Source organism: Cervus canadensis, chromosome 19 (genome assembly GCF_019320065.1).
Source record: "Cervus canadensis isolate Bull #8, Minnesota chromosome 19, ASM1932006v1, whole genome shotgun sequence".
NCBI lineage: Eukaryota > Metazoa > Chordata > Mammalia > Artiodactyla > Cervidae > Cervus > Cervus canadensis.
In genome coordinates, this window is record NC_057404.1 from 6687851 (window position 1) to 6703076 (window position 15226).

The following is a 15226-nucleotide window of genomic DNA, read 5'->3' on the forward strand; positions in this document are numbered from 1 at the left end:
CATTTAGGAGTATGTATGAGCACTTCCTATGTGCCAGGCCCTCGGATGGGTGCTCGGAATACAAAGGTGAATATTATTACAAGGCTCCTGCCTTCAAGATGCTCACTGACCAGTTAGTCCAGGGGGAGAGTTTAAAAAAGACAGTTAAATGTCCATACGTTGGAGGAGAGTTCAGTGTGGGCAGGGGCAGTAATGAGAAAATGGATTCTACCAGGGTGGTGATTAGACCAACTTCTTAGAGGAAGTGACAGTTGAATTGTTTTGATAAATGAACAGGTATTGAGAGTAGGACTTAAAATTGGAGAAGAAACACTTAGGGGGTCTGGTGTAGACACATGATACAGTGTGGAGCCAGAATAATGTGTTCAGGAAATGTCAATAGTTTCTAAGGAATAATTGGGTCATAGTACAGAAAGCTGGCATTGGGAGGAGACATCAGACAGGAGAGGGGACAGGGAACCCATCCCAGAGGGCTTGGTATGCTTTGCTAACTAACTGGCATTGAGTGACATCATCAGACACTAGTTTTAGAAAGATCCCTTTGGCAACAAGGGCTTGGGTGAAACTTCGTAAGCTTGAAACAAGTTGGTGACTGCGGAGATAAAAAAACGGGGGACGAGATGTTGGAGACTCAAGATAACTCTGTGGTGATGGATGTTAACTAATCTTACTGTGGTCACAGTATCTCCACATAGCAGATCGTTGTGCTGCAGTCAAACTCGGACAGTGCTGTGTGTCAGTTTTATCTCAATTTAAAAATTAATCCAAAAAAAAAAAAATTAATCCGTCTCCTACTTCCCCTGCCACAAAAAAAAACAAAACAAAAAAAAGAATAGGGACTGGGAATGGACTCTGTGAGTCTCAGCAGTTGATGGGGTGAGGGCAGTGAGGAAGCAGGGGAGTCAGGCGCCGTCCAGATTCTGGTTAGTAACCTGGGGGATGTGGTCCACGTGCTAAGGTGGGCACAGAGGAGGGGAAGCAGGTTTTGGGGAAGGAGAATGTCAGAGACAGAGGCACGGCGAAGAGGTGGGCCCAGCAAGCAGTTGCTCTTTGGGGCTGGAGTTTGGAAGGGAGCTGGCTCATGAGTTCTGCAGCGCAGAGCAGCTGTTGCTTTCTCTGCTTTTTCTTTTTCCTACTGCGGGACTGTTGTCACATGTACTACCACCAACCCCCTCTACACAGAGACACACACTGCCACCAATGCCACCACCATCATCCACCATCACCACCACCACCACCATCACCACCAGCACCATCACCACCACCACCACCGCCACCACCACCACCACCATCACCACCGCCACCACCACCACCACCATCATCACCGCCACCACCATCACCATCACCGCCACCACCATCACCACCACCACCACCATCACCACCAGCATCACCACCACCACCACCACCACCATCACCACCACCATCACCATCACCACCACCATCACCACCACCACCACCATCACTACCACCACCACCATCACCACAACCACCAGTCCTCTTCAACCAATCACATACTTTGAATGCTCTCTAGGTTATCTTTCAAAGCGTTTTCTGTCAGTGGGTTATGAGCTTTCTTCTGAAGAAATGCTAATTCAATCCCACTCCCCACCCCACCTCTTCTCATCCTTTCAGAAACAGATTGTACCAGGAAGAAGTCTTCCACTAGGAAAGCAAACAAACCATCTCTTGGGGTTCTTTCAAATTCTCTATCTTCCCAAATGGCGCCCTGCAAAGCTCAGCACTCTTCAGTGGCATCTCCTTGTATTTGGAATAAAACTCAAACTTCTCACCATGGTTCTTTGTCACAGAACCTCTGGCCACTTCCCCAGCCTCAGCTCTTTCACCTCTGCCTCCATCACCAGATTTCTGTTCCTGAATTAAAAGCAATATGAGCAAACAAACACGCATCTTCCTGGCAGACATCTGCACAGGACATTTGTACTTGCCTGAGCCTAGATTGTCCTTTCCTCAGATCTCCACTAGCGCCCCTCCACTTCTTCCAGTTCTCAGCACAAGTGTCTCAGAGCCTTCTCTGATCCCCGGGAGTCTCCATCCCATTGCCCGGGTTTTACTGCTGGGCAGAGCTTATTGTTGCCTGAATTTTTTCAATTTGTATACCTGGTCCTCCCTGGTAGCAGGTAAGCTCAAGGTCCCCCCCATTTCCAGGACCTAGCACAGTGCTGACATCATAGCAGGCCGTCATTAGACTTTGGGTCTGGCAGCTTGAAATCTTGGTGAAACATCCTCAAATTAAGGTGTTTCCCCGCGAGCTGCTTCTGCTAAGTTGTTTTGAAACAAACTAGCTCCTAGAGTGACTCTATCTTTTGGAGTGGGTTGGGAGCAGCTACATCAGTCAGATTCCCCATAGGAAACAGATATACACTCACCAGGGTAATTGAGGAGAGATTAATTAAAGGGATTATCAGGGTTTAGGGAAGCCAGCAAAGATTGTGAAGTACTGCCAAGAACCCAGAGAAAAGAGAGGCCCTGCCAGGAGGGGCCTTTGGTAAAGGGCCACAGCCACCCTGTGTCACCCAGAAGGGAGGTAACCTCGAGAATAAATGCCCTGACCTTTCGCTCCTACTGGCCTCTCAGTATGACCCTCCATAACAGCATTTCAACAGTACCCCAGCTTGACACACAAGGATGATATGTGGTTATTTTCGTGTTGTTCGGTTGCTTGTTTTGGTGTATCACTTATAGCCACAGTCAGAAAACTCCCATTTGCTTCCTAAGTCAGAAAATATTCTCTGTAGGGAAGTGAACACTTGATGAATCTTCCAGGGCACTTTCTGTATCTGGGCTGACTCCAGTCTGAGGCTGACAGTATTATTAGAGAGTTAGTGATGCAGCATGGCCCTGTCAAGTAATGTATTTTAGGAGAAGAAAAAAGTGGTTCAATTTGATGGTAAAATAAAAGTTGTTCTAACATAAATAATCTGTTTTTTCCTGTTTGTTGAAAGCTCTTGAGGTAGACCACGAGTCCCAGTGTAACAAAAATAATAGCTGACTCTTTTGTGCCTCTACTGTGTACCAGGTCCTGGAGTCCTTGACATGACATCTCACAAGCTCATGGTGTTGTTATTATTGTCACAGTTTTACATATGAGATGGACTTAATTGTTATCAGCAAGAAAGGGTGATTCAGGATTCACATCTGTCTGAAATTGAGGGCCAGGTTCTTGACACATGCATAGACGCCCTTAAACAGGACTGCTGGAGTCCATACTGGAAGCCTGCAGTGGGGTAAGGGTGGGGTGAGCTGGTCAGCTAGGAGGACGGGCCGAGGACGTGCGTGACTCACTCTGGCTCTGCCATGCCGTGGGAGGTCAGCACTAGGAGGAGGAGGTGTGGTTGTGACCAGGGGACCGGTGACTGACGCCGTTGGTGAATGCCTGGGAACCAGCCCCAGCTGCCTGACTCACTGGCAGATGCCACCAATCATCATCTCAAGCCTGGTCTCCCTTCCACGTGTAGATCGACTGTCACTGTGCTGTGGTCACAGAGCCTCTGCCACATGCGGCAGGTTCCTCATTGCTTGTCCACAAGGCGCTCCTGTGATGTTCTGAGGAATTCTTGGAGCCCTGAAACCAGGAAGAGGATCTAGAGTTTTAGGTTTCAAATGAGGAACCCAGACTCATTTGTTGTGCAGTTTGATTATCTTTCGCAACTGAGAGAAGGCACTATAAAGTTGGAGGAGGAGAATGAGGAAGAGGAAAGGAATTAGGCAGACAGGTAAGTCACTTGGATTCTAGTTGTGGTTTGTTTTTTTTTTAAGTGGAAGTAAACAAATTTAGAAAATGTCCATGAGGTGGAATTATTTGACTTTGCTAACTAAGCAAAATTTAGTTGGAACAAGATTTCCTAGTGGAGAGAAGCCCATGGTATTTGGCACGCTGGAGTTTAGACAGAACTAGAACTTAGGAGCACTCTAAAAAGCATTTTTGGGATCAAAAAATTATTAGATATTGCTTAAAATTTTCTGTATCATAATGAGAAGTTTGGGAGAAAATGCTTTTTATTTCTGCTGATCAGTAACTACCCTAGCATCCATTTTCTCAACATAGTAACTCCAAAATCTTTGGAAAGAAAGATCCACAGAGGAAAATGCTTCAGAAAATTTCCCTGGAGCTTCTTGTTCATGTGGATTTACCCATGCATGTGGCAGAGTTGATCTGATTTGAGCGACCTCCATAACGTGGGCCCAGTGAATTATCTAATTCTTCCTGAAGTCAGATCTTATTTTTTGTAATTACTCTAAAATGTTATCAATGGCATTTTACCTACATAGACAGTCAGAACTAGTAAATTCTGTTTAATTTAGGGCTTTTGTTCATTGACTGTAGCTATTATGTTTTGGGCACCTACTATGCACCAAGCATTGTGCCAGGCATTTTATGAGCATCACCTTTGTCAGACCTAAGGTTTTGAGACATTGTCCTTTCCGTATCCTAAGTAATATAGTCACTCAAGAGTTTAAGGTGAAATAAAAAAAAATATACATATATATATTTTTTTATGTATGTATATATAATGTTAAAACTAAAAATGAATGAAAGTAGAAAATGGAGTCAGAGGGAGCCCATTTAATCAATAAGTAAGTGCTAGGGAGGAAAAAAGATCATACTTGTGCATTTGTTGGTTTCTTGACCAGGGAATAACACAATGGTACTGTATCTATCTAACGTCAAGATTTGTGCTGAGGTAGGAGAAAACCCCAGAGTTTGACAGTGCTTGTGATAAGGCAGAGATCTGGGGCTTTTGGTTTCTGATTTGGCTGCGTTCCTGTCTCTCTGTCACTATAAAGTTATTCTGGACATTTTTTTTTTTTTTTTAAAGCATGAAACACGAAAAGAGAGGATCAGCGAAAGGAACACAGGATTTTTTAAACATTGGGACAGAGGAGGCGAGAATAAATGGCAGAGAGGAACATCTTTCTTTTTTCATAAAATCTGACAGGTACCTATTATACTATCTGCACTTGTCTGGATTGTCAGACATGTGAACTGTTTCCAGAACTGTCTTCATGTAACTTTAACTACCTGGTCTTTCTGAGGCTGCTTTAAGGTGTCTAGTCTGCTAATAGGGTGTTAGTCAAGGACCCTCGTGAGCAGGCATTTCCACGTTTGAGGAAGTCCCCGTGGCCTGTGTTGGACTGGGGTCACCAGCTCACAGAGTGGGAGTGTGGAGGCAGTTATTGGCTAGACGGGGTTTAGCCTCTTCCCAGAACTGAAACTGGTCCCCATCCGTTTGTTGGCTCAGCACTTGAAAAAGGCTGTTTGAGGAAGCAAACCCACAAGGAACTAAGAGCAGAGTCATGTGTTTGTAAGTGACGCACTCAGGGTGTCTGCTCCAGCACGTGGCCCTCAAGCAACCAACTGCATGGTGTGGGTTCAAAGTTTATGAGGCATTGGGGTGGGAGGGCATTTTCTCTAAGCCACTTTTCTTTCTTCTAAAATGGCTTGAGTGATAGGTAGTAGCATCCAGCATGAACTTCAGAGCCAGCCTGCCTGAATCTAATCTCCCATTACCGCCAGCTCTGCGACCCGGGCAAAGTTATTTAATATTGCTCTACCTCAGTGTTTTCATCTGTAAAATGGGCATCATCATAGTAATACTTGATAGGATTTTTGTTAATATTATATGAGATAACACATGCACAGTGCCTCTCTGTGTGTGTGTTAGTTGCTTAGTCGTGTCTGACTCTGCGACCCCAGGTTCCTCGCCAGGTTCCTCTGTCCTTGGGATTCTCCAGGCAAGAATACTGGAGTGGGTTGCCATTCCCTTTTCCAGGGGATCTTCCCAACCCAGGGATCAAACCCAGGTTTTTCACATTGCAGGCAGGTTCTTTATCATCTGAGCCACCAGGGAAGCCCCATAACAGTGCCTACCATGTGCTAATTGTAAATGTTTAGCAAAAAAGAGAAATAACTGTCCATTGCTAACCTCAGACAAATGATTTCTCATTGAGAGGTTAGTATGTTACATTTATTTTCTATTTTCCGATTTGTGAAATGCTTTCCTATGACATTTCATGATGTCCTTTGATCAGAGGATAGACAGTAGTTAGACTGTTTCACATTCATAAGAAATAGGAGAGAGTATAATGTAGGAAAGATAAGGGGAAAGGTTTCTACTCTCAAGAAATGCATTCCATTGCCTGGAGTGCTTCCCCAGGGGGAGTTTAAGAAAGGTAAACCAATGCTGATTGCATACCCTCCCTCTTAGCAAGGTATGTGGTCCTCCAGGGCAGCAGTGTTTCCAGGGCTCCTATCCAAAGAAGATTCTGGACCCCTGGCCTGGGTGGGGGTAGAAGAATGAACTCTTGACAAGCCGGAGACCCAAGAGGCTCAATCCTTCCCACTGGGACTGATGCCAAGATAGTCTTCAGATACAGAGAGCATCTGAAGGATCAAACCCTGTCTCTCCCTCCTGGAGGCAGATCTTAGGAGCTTGCTACATATGAGAAAAGGATCAGAGAAATCCGTGAAGGAACCAGATTTTTCTCTTGTGATCCACCGGCGCTGTGCTCTGGGCCAGCAGAGTGGCTTTACTTCTCCTCTCGGTACTGAAGCCAGGACTGCTGCCGCTGCGCTGCGCTCCGTCGTGTCTGACTCTTTGCAACCCTGCGGACTGTAGCCTGCCAGTCTATCCACGGGACTGTAGCCAGCCAGGCTCCTCTGTCCATGGGATTTTCCTGGCAAGAATCCTGGAGTGGGTTGCCATTTCCTACTCCAAGCGATCTTCGTGACCCAGGAATTGAACCCTTGTCTCCTGCGTCTCCTGCATTGCAGGCAAATTCTTAACGGCTGAGCCATTGGGGAAGTACTGGGCAAATCCACGGGAGTTGGTTACCCTGGCACACAGCAGGCTCTTATCAAAGTGGCCTAAATGGAAGCTGAAGACAAAGCTGTTACTCAAATTTCAGGGCCAGACACCTTGATGATGTTTTTTTTAGATAGCTACTTCCTTATAGGTAGCTATGGTAATAATACTCCATTTGTGGATTGTAATATTGGTTGAGTATTTCTGTGTGGCCGTTCACACTCTGCCACCCACTCGCTCACCCCCTCTACCGAGGTCAGGATGTCTTAACCCTGCCTGGCAAAATTGATGTTTTGGACTGTTGTGGGATGTTGTCCGGTGCCTTGGAGAATGTTTAACAGCCTCAGGAGCCCCCACCCACTAGATGCTGCTCGCACCCGCCACCAAAAATGTCTCATGGGCTGTGCTGTGCTGAGTTGCTCAGTCGTGTCTGACTCTTTGCAGCCCTACGAACTGTAGCCCGCCAGGCTCTTCTGTCCATGGGATTCTCCAGGCAAGAATACTGGAGTGGGTTGTCATGCCCTCCTCCAGAGGACCTTCCCAACTCAGGGATCGAACCCGGGTCTCCCGCATTGCGGGCGGATTCTTTACTGTCTGAGCTACCAGCTCTTTGGCCATTGCCTAGTAACTTCTGGGTTGGGGGTCAATCAAAGGGGCCACAGTTGAGGACCATTGCTCTGAGGTCGATCACAGTGCCCACATTTTAGAAGATTGACCTCCTGATCATCTTTGTAATCTATATGAGTTTCTCTTAATTTTTTTGTTCATTCTCTACAATTTTGCTCCTCTTCTTCTCTCCTCCTCTATCGTCTGTGATCACATGATTACTTACAAAATTCTAAAACATACCTACAGAACACAAGTTTGCCTAACAGACTGAAAGGGTCATTGAGTTTTCTCAAGTCTGTGGAAATTCTTTCTTGTCTTAACTTCTTTTGTTTCGGTAGGGTGTCCTCTGAGGTTTACTGGAATTGAGTATATAAAAAGTCTTTTAAGTTTTTTTAGAAAAACCATAATTAATTTTGATCTTACTAGGAAGCTTGTTTCTTCTCATGGTGCTAGTTTTGTCTGGGCCACCTCTGAAACAATAAAACTGTATTCTCTGTAAAACCTTCTGGAGGAACTTAGATTCTTGGAGAAGAATTGAAATAATCTATAACGCCTACAGAGAGGCTTCAGAACTGAAAACTGTTTGTGCAACCTAGATTTTTCTACCTATTCAGTCAGCCTCATTCTTTCTAATTACTTAACAGAAAAAGTATCCTAAACGCTACTCTTCAGTTACTATGACAGCTTTGTGACAAAAGATCATCTGATCCACCTTTTAGCATTTAACAGACGAATATTTAAACCAAAGATATCTAATACTATTTTTATAAAGTTTTGCAGACATAGAAATTCCAATTATCTTTATTATACTGTTCCAGTTTTTAATTACCCTCTAAATCAACATTTCTTCCTTTTCTTAAATGCTAAAGACAGCGTTTATAATATTTACTTTACTAGAGTAAATTTTAATCCAGTTATAAAAATCATGCAGGCCAATAAAGAAGCTGAGAACACAGAGGAGAAAATAAAAATCATCTTAAGCCCACAACCCAGAGATAATGCAGATAATGTTTTTGAAGTTACATATCTTTTAAAGATGCACATGATATATGCTTATCAGATTAAGTCTTCTCCTGTTCCATTCTCACCTCCACAGTTTTGTGGCGAATTTTAAAATATTGTACTTTTTGTTGTTCAGTGGCTAGGTCATGTCTGATTCTTTCCGACCCCGTGGATAGCCACACGCCTGGCTACCCTGTCCTCTGCTTTTAAATGAATAAATAAGGTGTTTCACAGGAACATTAAATTGACAGAATGCATAATGATGAAAACACAGTACTTTTTTCATTATTAAGTTAATTGTTTTGTTCAAATAAACTAGATGTGGATATCAGTTGTCTTAATTTCTTATCTATCCTTTGGGAATGTCTTTATGCTATAAATATACGTATAGCATCTACTCCCCTCTCCCCTTTTCCTCAGAAGGCAGACTATTAGGTGAACTGTTTTGTAACTTGTTTTTCTTCACTTAGCAATACATTTTGGATTTCTCAATTTCAGTACATTGAGATTTTTCCCATTGACTATTATATTTATTTTTATTATTTTGGTTTCACCAGCTCTTAGTTGCGGCATCTTCCATCTTCATTGCTGCATGTGGAATCCCTGGTCAGGGATCAAACCCAGGCCCCCAGCATTGGGAGCCCACTGGACTACCAGAGAAGTCCCTCATATTGACTTTTTTATTTTTCCAGCTGTTACAAGTAGAGCTGCTGGGTATAATTGTGTGATAGGTTGTCTGGACAAGTTTTCAAAGCTGTTTTCTAAGTGCTAGACGTGTCGTGTGCAGGTCACAGGTGAGCCTTGTTTAGCTGTGGAAAAATCCAGCTAAGTTTCTCTGTCAGGCAGATTCCTTACCACTGAGCCGCCAGAGAAGCCCCCATATTGACTTTTAAAAAAACAGAGATATGGTATTTCATTGTATGGATTTACCATGATTTATTTAACTAGAATCCTATTTGATTGGTTTCTAGTCTTCGCTGTTAAAAACAATGCTGAAAGAAATTGTCTCTACACGTCATTTTGCAAGTGTAAAATATATCTTTTGTAAGATAAATTCTCCAAAGTACAATTGCTAGGTTAAAAAGTATATGCAATAATGACAATTATAATAGATATATAATATGATAGGTAAGTGTCCTTCACAGGGGTAACAATATATACGCCCATAAGAAATGTATGAGACGTCCAGTTTCCTCATAGCTTTGCCAACATAATATGTTAATATGTTACAGTAAATTTGTAACATATTTTTGGGGTTTTGCCAATGTGATACATGAGCAATGATATCTCAGTGTATTTTCAATTTGCGTATTTTCATAAAGGTTAAAGTAATCTGTACTCGGTCAACTCTGTCTGTCTCCTGTGCCCATTTTTCTATTGGTTTATTGATTGGTTTTCTCAATGCTTTGTATAAGCATTTTAGGTATTACAGAAATGAGCTCTTGGTGATACGAGTTGTGAATATTTTTCCATTGATTATTCATCTTTTGTTTTTGTTTTGTGGTTTAAATAAATTTTGTACCTAGTTGAATCTATCAGTCTTTTATTATGGCTTTTGGCTTATGAGTCACAGTAGAAAGGTCTTTCTCATTTGAAGGTTTTAAAAGAATTCTCCCATGTTTTCTTGCAGAACTTATAGTTGATCCATTTGGAATTTATCCTGATATGAGACATAAGGTATAAATCCAACTTTTCTAGATGAAATTCTAGATGTCCCAACACCTAGACTATTTGTTGAATAGTCCCTCTCTCTGTTGGTGTGAGATGTGCCTTTCATTGTCTAAGAAATTTCCATGTAGTCTTGGATATATTTCTGGATTTTCTATTCTGTTTCAGTCATTGCTGTGACTGCTTATGTGCCAGAATTTGATTTTTGTGTATAGGTGTCTATATTTTATCATTCCATTTTTCCCTCTATTAGTTTGGAATCCTGCTTGTATTTAGCCTTTACTTTTTATGTTACTAGACAGTTTTTATTTGTTTTTTTTATGGCTGTGCTGAGTCTCGGTGGCTTCACAGGCTTTTTTCTAGTTGTGGCAAGCTGGAACGACTCTTTAATTGTAGAGTGCGGTTTCTAGGGCACACGGGCTTCAGTAGTTGTGGAGCAGGGGCTTAGTTGCTCCGTGGCATGTGGGATCTTCCCTGCCCAGGGATTGAACCCGTGCCTCCTACATTGGCAGGTAAATTCTTTACCCCTGAGACACCGAGGAAGCCACTAGACAGCTTTTAAATTCGTTTACCTGCCTATTGACTTACGTGCTACTCTTGTCATGTGTTTTAATTCTCTTTATAGTATTTTTAATTTATGAAATATTTTTTATATTAAAACTTAATAAGACATGATCATGATTGTTTTATGTAGTCAGTATTCATTTAAATTTAACACTTTTATTGTTCCTCATTATATCCTGTATTCTCTGACTTTCCATCTTGGACCATTTTCCTTCTGCTTCTAGAGCATCTTTTAGTGGCAGTCTACTTGTGACAACCTCACTATTCATTTTACAGAATATGTCGTCATTTTGAGCTTCGTTTTTGAAAGGTATTTTCAATAAGAATAGAATCATAAGGTTGATTTGCCGCACATTGAAGATATCATCCTACTGTTTTCTGGTTTCCGTTGTTGGTGCTGAGAAGGCAGTTGTCTAACTATTAAGCCTTTTGATGATAATAGTGCATTTTGCATGATAATCGTAATTGTTTATAGTCTGCCTAATAATTTCAAATTATTAATTCTAAAGTCAAATTTCAAAATAATTATTTCCACAGTTGTGTGAGTTTAGTTTTGTTTCCTGTATTTCTGCTGATTCTTACACATGTTGTGTTGCACCTGGCTGTCTTTGACTGGATGTTGGATCCTGTATTTGAAAATGTTTTTTTAGAAATTATTTGAGGTTTAGCATTAACTTATGTTCTTTCTGGTTCAGATTATTTCTTTATTAAAACTTTCTACTGTGTTTTGGTGTTTGATAGTGCTAGTGGCCCTTCTATCAGGATTCTCCTGGTTATGAATTTTAGGATTCACTTAACTAGTTCAAAACCACCCCTCCCTTAAAAAAAAAATTCCACTGTTATTTTTTTGGAGGTGGACATGTTAAATGTATACATTAATGCAAAATGGCATCTGATGATGTCGAGTTTTTCCATTCAAAAATATGGCAGAGACAACATTTTTAAAAAGGAATGTTGTTGGGATTCTCAGGTGTTTCATTCATTTTATTCATTTTGGGACTTTGGAAACATTCACTGAGGTCATAATAGATGTCAGTGTTAGCATATGGTTTAATATATAAATGGTCATTTTAGATTGTCTTACTTATAAAGCATGATGACTTTAACAAGGCTATTATGATATTAGACTCAGGGCCTCTTGATTCTCCAGCATTAGCTTTTATTTGTATCCCTCTCTCTCTCCTGAGTGCTGCCCCACCCTGAGTCACAGCAGGCAACTGAAAGCTCTTTTATCTTGATTCTTTCTACTAGGCTAGCCCTAATAGAATTTTAGGGACGCTGGATTGCAGTCCTTTCTTCAGACGCATTTGCTGTGCTCCGGCATTGTTCGCGATACCCCGCAAGCCTGCTTGCCCTGCTTTCACAGAATCTCGGGGTCAGAGACCCCGAGTACGATGCTTCAGAGAGCAGGATCTGCTGTCTCAGCAGACGGGCTTTGAAGCGGTGGCTGGACTTCTTCCAGCTTTGTGACCTTGGTTAGATAGTTCACCTTTTAAGATCAAGTTTCCTCCTCTGGAAAATGGACGTAATAAGGGAATCTTCATTAAAGCATTTTGAACATTAAATGAGAGAACCACATATTAAGTGGTCGATAAATGTTGGCTATAATATGCTGCCCTCATTTTATAGATACTTGCGCTTAGGTTCCGTCATTTACATAACTTTCCTAAAATCCCTGGGATTTGAGGAAGTGGCAGAGCTTTTTGTCTCTGAATCCAGTGCTCTTTTTTTTTCACAGTGCCACCAATGAATAGTATGAATAAAGAATAGCTATCAGGTAGGCTATCAGAATAGCTATCAGGTAGGGCTTCCCTGCTGGCTCAAAAGGTAAAGAATCTGTCTGCAATGCAGGAGACCTGGGTTCAGTCCCTCTGTCGGGAAGATGCCCTGGAGAAGGAATTGGCAACCTACTATAGTATCCTTGCCTGGAGAATTCCATGGACAGAGGAGCCTGGTGGGCTACAGTCCATGGGGTCACAGAGTTGGACACGACTAACTTTCGTTAGTTAGTGTTGGACTAGTGTTAGTTAGTTAATGTTAGAGTTGGACATGACCAGCCAACTTCCCCTTTTAGCCTATCTGGTCGGCGCCATTCTTAGCACTTTACCTATAGCTCAGTTTATGCTTATTAACCAGAAAGTAGATACTAAAATTATCTCCATTGTACAAATGGAGAAACAGATATGGAGACATTAAATCAGGTACACACAACTGGTAATGACAGAGCTAGGATTTGAACCAAGACAATCGAACTCTAACAGAAAGGTCTAACTGGTCTGGGAGTCCCTACAACTGGCAGCAGATCTTCTCAACAATGGGTACCAACCCCCTCCAGGTTCCTCTGTCTCTCCCTCTGTCCTCTTATCCTTTCCATTATGTGTCCTTATCATTTATCCTCTATCATTTATCCTTGTGCCTTGAGCTTGCTCTGAATATGGTATAACTTGAGGAGGTTTTAAGGAAACTAGCTTTTACTAAGCACCTACTAAAATCACACACTGTATTAGTTGCTTTCATATCTGTGTTTTCGTTTTCATTTTGCAGTTGAGCAAACTAAGGCTCAGAGAATATAAGTGATAAGTTACCTACGTTCACTCAGTTGGATGGTAACAGAACTGAGATTGGCGCCTAGGTCTATTTCCAAAGTTTGTACTTTTCACCAGCGCTGGTACGCAGCTGTATGCACTTGACCCGGCCATGCTGGTTGTTAAAACAGTGCAATCTCTCTGAACCTCTTGACGGATAGCTGCCGTTCCACGTCTCCCTTGTGTCTCTGCCACCACCCACCTGGCCTGCCAAGCCCCCTCCCCAGGACATCTAGACCTTCACGTAAGCTAACAAGTAAAAGTTGACATCCAGTCCAGCAGCGGCATCAAAGAGCTTGCTCCAGCCCCGAGGCCGGCTGGCAGATGTGTGTCAGTGTCTTTGCAGTCCTTGTCTTTATCACAATGCTATGTAGAATCAAGTATCATGCTGACTACTGCTTAATATCACTAGGGTAGCTCAGGATGAATGAGAAAATAACTTCACAGCTCATTAATGAAACTGCCATTTGGTATCAAGTCAGAAACATGGTGGACGCTTAGTTGAATTCATTGCTTCCCTTGATGAAGTACAAGATGAGGAATGTTCCATGTGAACAAATGGACTTTGTGTTCTCACCAAGACTAAGGTTGCTAAAGAGAAAGTGTTTCTCAGCCCCTTCCCAGTCTTCACTCCCACTATCCAGTCTGACCAAGCCACCTATGCCAGGGCCCTCCTTCCACACCTCAGCCCTTGGGGCCTTTGCTCAGAAGCTCTTCTGCCCCTTTCCACGCCTCTTTCACCCACTGAGGGTTTTCAGGCCTCAGAGGCCCACAAGACTGATATTAACTTTAGAATCATTTCTATTGCACTTGGGTGAAAAAAGATTTCTGTAGGGCCTGGGGCTCTGAACATCATTTCTAACATTCTTTCTTTGAAAAAGGCATTTTGTGTTTCAAAAAGCTACTTAAAATGAACATTTCTAAAATCGAGATGGGTTTTTTTTTTTTTTTTTAACACTTCCCTGGTGGTCCAATGGCTGAGACTTTACACTCCCAATGCAGGGTGCCCAGGTTTGATCCCTGATCTGGGAACTAGATCCCATATCCGCAACTAAAGATCCCACATGCTGCAATGAAGATCAGAGATCCCATGTGTGCAACTAAGACCCAGAGCAGCCAAATAGATCAATAAAAAATTTTTGAAAAAAGATTGGGATTTTTCTTGTATTCTGGAAAGGAACTAAGTTAGTCTGGTATGTTTTACTCTTCCCCAAATCCCATTGATTCCTTCCTGTTGTTTTGTTCAGTTCAGTTCAGTTCAGTCGCTCAGTCGTGTCCGACTCTTTGCAACCCCATGAACTGCAGCACATCAGGCCTCCCTGTCCATCACCAACTCCTGGAGTCCACCCAAACCCATGTCCATCGAGTCGGTGATGCCATCCAACCATCTCATGCTCTGTCATCCCCTTCTCCTTCTGCCCTCAATCTTTCCCAGCATCGGGTCTTTTCCAATGAGTCAGCTCTTCGCATCAGGTGGCCAAGGTATCAGAGTTTCATCTTCAAGAGTTGCCATGTCTTCCTCCGGGGGAATCTTCCCAACCTAGGGATTGAACCCAGGTTTCCCGCATTGCAGGTGGATTCTTTGCCATCTGAGTCACCAGGGAAGCTTAAGAATACTGGAGTGGGGAGCCTATCCGTTCTCTAGCGGATCTTCCCAACTCAGGAATTGAACCAGGGTCTCCTGCTTTGCAGGCAGATTCTTTACCGACTGAGCTATCAAGGAAGTCCTTGAATAGAACTGAGAATAGCTTTGCCTTTTCTAGCACGTGGTGTCCAGAGTTGCTTAGGCATTGCTATCCCAGTCATCCAGACAAGGAAAAAACCCAAGGGAATAGATTTTTAGAGCTAGGTCCACATCACATCATCATGGCGCACATCATTTTCTTTCTGTTCATTGGCCAGAGCTAAGTCAAATGGTCACACCCCCCTGCAATGTGGGAACTGCGTTCTTACTCTGGCCTATAGAAAGGAATG

At 42.7% G+C, this 15226-nt stretch overlaps 1 protein-coding gene across 8 annotated transcripts in view; it reads left to right on the forward strand.

Moving 5' to 3' along the window:
• Positions 1 to 15226, forward strand: part of RBM47 (RNA binding motif protein 47) — a 174854-nt gene that overhangs the window by 39016 nt on the left and 120612 nt on the right. Inside the window, exon 1 of one of the 8 annotated variants that reach the window (XM_043438778.1) lies at positions 3604 to 3734. The exons of the other annotated variants lie outside the window; for them this stretch is intronic. The gene's annotated coding sequence lies outside the window, so the exon portion shown is untranslated. Of the gene's footprint in view, positions 1 to 3603; positions 3735 to 15226 lie in introns of those variants that run through there. 8 annotated transcript variants of the gene reach the window in all.